This window comes from Dipodomys merriami, unplaced genomic scaffold, assembly GCF_024711535.1.
Source record: "Dipodomys merriami isolate MVZ:Mamm:240054 unplaced genomic scaffold, mDipMer1.0.p SCAF_155, whole genome shotgun sequence".
NCBI classification, from domain to species: Eukaryota; Metazoa; Chordata; class Mammalia; order Rodentia; family Heteromyidae; genus Dipodomys; species Dipodomys merriami.
Genome location: NW_027202882.1, coordinates 2,186,591 through 2,192,412, shown reverse-complemented (window position 1 = coordinate 2,192,412; position 5,822 = coordinate 2,186,591). Strand labels below are relative to the sequence as shown.

The following is a 5,822-nucleotide window of genomic DNA, read 5'->3' as shown; positions in this document are numbered from 1 at the left end:
ATTTCTTCATGTGTCTATTGGCCATCCTTCTTTTCTCTTCAGAAAAGTTTCTTTTTGAGTGTTTAGCCCACTTTTTTATGGAGAAGTGGTTTCTTTGAGGATTTGTTGTTGGGAGATTTAATTTTTTGAGTTACAGGTATATTTTAGATATGAGACCCTTGTCTGTTTAATGGCTAGTGAAGATCTTTTCCCAATCCATAGGCTTTCTATTGATCTTGTTAACTATGTCCTTTGCCATGTAGAAGCTCTGCAATTTCATGCAATCCCATTTGTCCAACCTTTCTTTGATTTGTTGTGTTTCTGGGTCTCCATTAAAAAAAAATTCGGCCTGTGCCAAGGAGACCTAGGGTTTCTCCTATTCCATCCTATTCCATCAGAGTGTCTGCTTTGACTCAGAGGGCTTTGATCCATTTGGAATTGATTCTGGTGCAGATTGATATATAAGGATCTAGCTTAAGTTTTCTACAAGTGATTAATCAATTTTGCCAGCACAATTTACTTAAGAGGCTTTCTTCCATTCTATTTTTTTAGCTCCCTTATCGAAGATTAGGTAGCTATATGTCTGTACTTTCATTTCTGCCTTTTCAACTCTATTCCATTGTTCCTGATGTCCGTTCTTGTGCCAGTACCAAGATGTTTTAATTACGATGGCTTTGTAGTAGAGTTTGAAATTTGGTATTGATATTCCTTCATCACTGTTCTTTATGTTAAGGATATTTTTTTCTATTCTGGGTTTTTATTGTTCTATATGAATTTTTGGATAGCCTCTTTTAATTCGTTGAAGAAAGGGGTTGGAATATTGATAGGTATTGAATTAAATTGGTAGAAACCCTTGGAAACTATTGCCATTTTCACGATGTTGATCTTTCCAATCCAGGAACATGGGAGCTTTTACCACTTTATAAGTTCTGTTTTGATTTCCCTTTTCAGGTTTTTAAAGTTTTCATTATAGAGGTCCTTCCCTTCTTTGGTTAAATTAATTCCTAGGTATTTTTTTGGGGGTGCTGTTATGAATGGAGTTGCTTTCCTGATTTCAACCACGCTTTTCTCATTATTGGCATACAGAAAAGCCATTGATTTTTGACGGTTATTTTTATACCCTGCTCCTTTGCCAAATTTTAAATCAGCTTGAGTAATTTTGGTGATTTGCTTTTCTTTTATGGCTAGAAATGTTGAGCATTTCTTTATGTGTCTGTTGGCCATCTTCTTTCCTCTTCAGAGAAATTTCTCTTTAATTCTTTAGCCCACTTATTTATTGTGCAGTTGTTTCTTTGAGGATTTGTTTTTGGAGCATATATTTTTGTGAGTTCCAAGCACATTTTAGATATGAGATCCTTGTCTGTTGTATGGCTAATCTTCTCCTAATCGGTGGGCTTTCTATGGATTTTGCTAGTTATGTCCTTTGCCATGCACAAGCTCTGCAGTTTCATGAAATCCCATTTGTGCAAACTTTCTTTGATTTGTTGTGTTTCTGGGTCTCTATTAAGGAAATTTTGACCTGTGCCAAGGAGACCTAGTGTTTTTCCTATTCTTTCCAGTACTGTTTTCAGGGTGTCTGCTTTGACTCTGAGGTTGACAATTACTTTTGTAAACCGGAACTTGTTTGTTTTTTCCATCTTTTGTGTTCATAGGAGTGTCTGTGTTATGTGTAAACAAGCTGTTCTACAAGGTATCTTTCAGGGTGATAGAGTAGTTATTACATGGCTATATGTATTTTATAATGACATAGAGCTTTCTCGTGACTTACCTACATAAATCTTTTAATGTTATTTAAGGGCCAAGAAGAATGCCAAACTTACATTTTTGTGCCTATCTCCATCCTATTTCTCCCTATTGTCTAGTGGTTTATATAACACTCAGCATAACTGAAACTGGCACATGGAACAGACATGGACTTGATGGATCTTGACTGTGAGATGGCCCCAAGTACAGTAAATATCAGAATCAATGAGATCGAAGCAGTTGTCCAAGGTGCCTAGTTGTATTAACATCCTTGGCTTCCAATGGTCTCACCTGCCTCTGTCAGAAAGCTGTTAATGGTCTGTCACCATCAAAGCTCATACTGAAGTTTAACTATTCAATGTAGCAGTGTCAGGAAGTAGAACCTTTAAAAGATGTTTCAGTCATAAATGGATAAATATTATCTCATCAACTCTCAAGGGACTAACGTTATCACTGTTATCAGTTGTTAAAAGCAACCTATGCCCCTTACTCCCTGTCATTCTAGCACATACCATGATGCTGAGATCCTCTGTGATATGATGCACCCACAGGGCCTTGTCCCATGTGCTACCATGCTATATAGACTATCCAGCTACTACTATTAGGCTTGAAATAGACCTTATATTCCTCATGAAGTATACAGCTTAATTGATTTTAAACAATGACAAAATGGACTGAGATTTTATTCTTTTTGTCTTTTTCATGGAAGTGAGGATTAAACTGAGGGCCTTAAACTTACTAGGCACATAAATTGCCACTTGTGCCTACATGCACCCAACTCTTTTTCTTTCTTTTTCACTTTGCTTTTAATATAGGATTTTGTGCTAACTTCACCCAAGTCATCCTCAGTACCCCATGCTCCTATACCCCTACCTCTTGATATCTGGGATTACATGACTGTGACACCACAGTTTGCCCATTAGACCATACTACTCTTTAGGGGAAAGAGATACAGATTCCTGAGACGTTTATGTGGGTTTTTGTGTCTGCTTGTATGCTTGTGTGTGTGTGTGTGTGTGTGTATCTACGTGAACTGTTCTTGATGATTTACTTAGTACTGAGGGTGAATTTTCCTTAAGAATCTGTATTCTTAATTCATTCCACTGAAAAATAAATACTTTTCTGTGTACTAATGGCTCATAACTATAATTCTAGCTCTTCAGAATGCTGAGATTTTGGGATAACATTATTAATATTATCCCAGGTGTTATCCCAATGTTATGCCAGGTGAGCCAGGAAAAGTCCATGACACTCTTATCTCCATTTCCTCACCAGAAAAGTCAGAAATGGGGCTGTGGTTTAAGTAATATTCTTGAGGAAAAAAATAGGAATAGCACCTAGGCTCTTATCAATGCTCAGGACCCATACATAATATCCAGATAGCACTTGTGCTATTACAATGAGCTCTTGTGCTATTGCAAGTCACAATTATGTCTGATGGATTGTCTCTACAGGCCAGTTGCAGTAAAAAAAATTTTTTTGTAGTGCTTGCTTTGGCAGCACATATACTAAATTTGGATCGATACAGAGATTAGCATGGTCCCTGCACAAGGATGACATGCAAATATGTGAAGTGTTCCATATTTTTTTTTAAATCTTGTATTTCTTCATGAGATATGTTCTTTCTGGACCATCTTTATGCCTAATTTTTCTCTCTGGAATGATATTGAAATAGAGAAAATATTCAGTGAGGAATTTGGTTTCTGGATCCCTCCCTCATTCATTATTGACATGTTCTCTCTTTTTATTTTTTGGCAGTCCTGGAGCATGAACTCAGGGCCTGCACACTGTCACTGAGCTTCTTTTTTGCACAAGTCTTGCACCCTTTGACCTGAGCCACAGGGCAACTTCTGGCTTTTTCTGTTTATGTGGTACTGAGTAATTGAACCCAGGGCTACATGCATGCTAGGCAAGCACTGTACCACTAAACCACATTCCAAGCCCCATGTTCTCTTTTTAACATATGTCTAACATGTTTAGCTCTGTCCCATCTCTGAAGCCACAGCCACTGCTATTGAATGTATCCTCAATTTAACTCCTAATTGTGTTTCATTTCCTATAACTGCCGAAATATTTTCCACTCCACCCAAGGAACTATCTTTCATTTTCTTAAATTTCACACTTCATTGGTTAATGTCAAACAATAACTCAACATTACCAGTGTCTGAAATTGAGGACACTTAGAATAATAAATAGCTTTTTTCAATGTTTTTCTTTTTTTTTTCAACTCTGGGGATTCAAATCTGGTCTCTGTGCAATCCTTTGCCGCTGACCGGATTCTGTCGGGATGACAGAGGACACCTAGGGGAGGAACTGGAATATGTGGGGAGATGGCAAACAGACAACTCACACACAAGAGGAGTGGATGCTGAGTGCGATTTAATGCAGAGGATAACAGACTTTTATAGCAAAAATCTCCATAAGAAAGGGCAAAAGGTTACATAATCTTGCTGCAGGGCTTCATTCTTGGGTGGTCACCACCTGGTGGCCTGAAAGGGCAAAAGGTTACACAACCTTGCTGCAGGGCTTCATTCTTGGGTGGTCACCAGCTGGTTGCCTGATAGGCACTTGTTTCCGTCTTATCTCTAAGAAATATAATGGGTTTTTATGTTTGTCACCAACTAACCATTACCTTATTTCTATAGAGGCCTTAACTGTCCCATCAGATCTTTTCTGTTCCTTCTTTAATAGTAAACACCAACGAGACTTAGATTTAGCAAGTATCTTAGTAAATGAAAGAGAGTAATAAGAAGTTCTTTCTCCTAAGTAGTTACCTCAGCAATTGCCATACATTCTTTCTGTTCTAGCCATGCCTACAGCTTTTTGCAAATCTCTTACAAACAATTCCTTCTGCTGAAGTGACATTGTGAAACCCCCAATACTTTTATATTTGCTTATGAGTTGTCTACTAGCCTCCATAAGAGGGGTTTCAGGGTAGCACTTAACTCTGGTGAGTTAGTCATATTTTTAAGACACTCATCAGATATTGGAGTCGTCAACACTCTTAAGAAAGAGCTTTGAATAAGGGAACGTTGACAATGAGTAAGTACAATGAACAGCAGAAACAGTAAAAGATTAATAGGCACTCTTCTACAGTGAGGAAAAGAAAGGCAGAAACACATCTTTCCCAGGGGCTTGCCAGCCTTTTTCCAGGAGTAGGCCTCTTAGAAGCCCTATTCTCCGAGGTAGACTTCGGTGATGTCCCAAAACTTGGAGATAGGTTTCTGTAAAGCCCCATTCTCTGAGGTAGACTTCGGTAAAGTCCCAAAACTCAGAGATAGGTCTCTGAAGCCCCTATCTTAGGTCTGATAGATGGTTTCCCATGCTAACCAGACTCCACTGGAGTCGGCGTGGCAATCCTTCAGCTCTTCAGCTCAAAGTGAGTGCTCTACCAGTTGAGCTACAGTACCACTTCCATCTTTCTGAGTGGTTAATTGGAGATAAACCTTTCATTCCCAGGCTGCCTTTGAACTGGGAGCCTCAGATCTCATCCTCCAGATAGCTAGGATTACAGGAATGAGCCACCAGTGCCCAGATAATAAATAGCTTTTTTTGGGGGGAGGGGGTCCGGTCATGGGCCTGAACTCTGGGTCTGGGCGCTGTCCCTCATCTCTTCAGCTCAAGGCTAGCACTGTACCACTTGAGCCACAATGCCACTTCCGGATTTTTTTCTGCTTATGTGGTGCTGAGGAATCGAACCCAGGGCCTCATGGATGCAAGGCCAGCGCTCTACCACTGAGCCACCTTCCCAGCCCCAATAAATAGCTTTTTATGTGTATCAGGTGATACACAACAACTCAGACCCTTAGGAAGTCTTTTATCTTCCAGTCTGGCAGGATCTAACCCCACTATATGCTCCGGTAGATAACAAAATTAAACAGATTCTACAAATGTAATTAGTTCCCACAAGAGTTGGTATGAGTTATTTCCAAGGTGTGAGTGCAAATTAAGGCCTTTCTAGAAGTCAGTGATGCAAACAGAATGAAGCAAACAGTAAGGAGAATATGTTTGTCAAGAAAGTATGGGGGTGCCTAGGAGCTGACAACAGTGGCTGTATGATAGGAGACCAGAAAGCAGAAACCACAGTCTCACCACCACAG

At 39.4% G+C, this 5,822-nt stretch overlaps 1 non-coding gene across 1 annotated transcript; it reads left to right on the top strand.

The window, feature by feature from the left end:
• The first annotated feature begins 3,206 nt into the window (after positions 1-3,206).
• On the top strand, positions 3,207-3,310 carry LOC138827403 (U6 spliceosomal RNA). The gene has a single exon (XR_011372079.1). It is a non-coding gene; the product is annotated as a U6 spliceosomal RNA (small nuclear RNA).
• Positions 3,311-5,822: the final 2,512 nt, after the last annotated feature.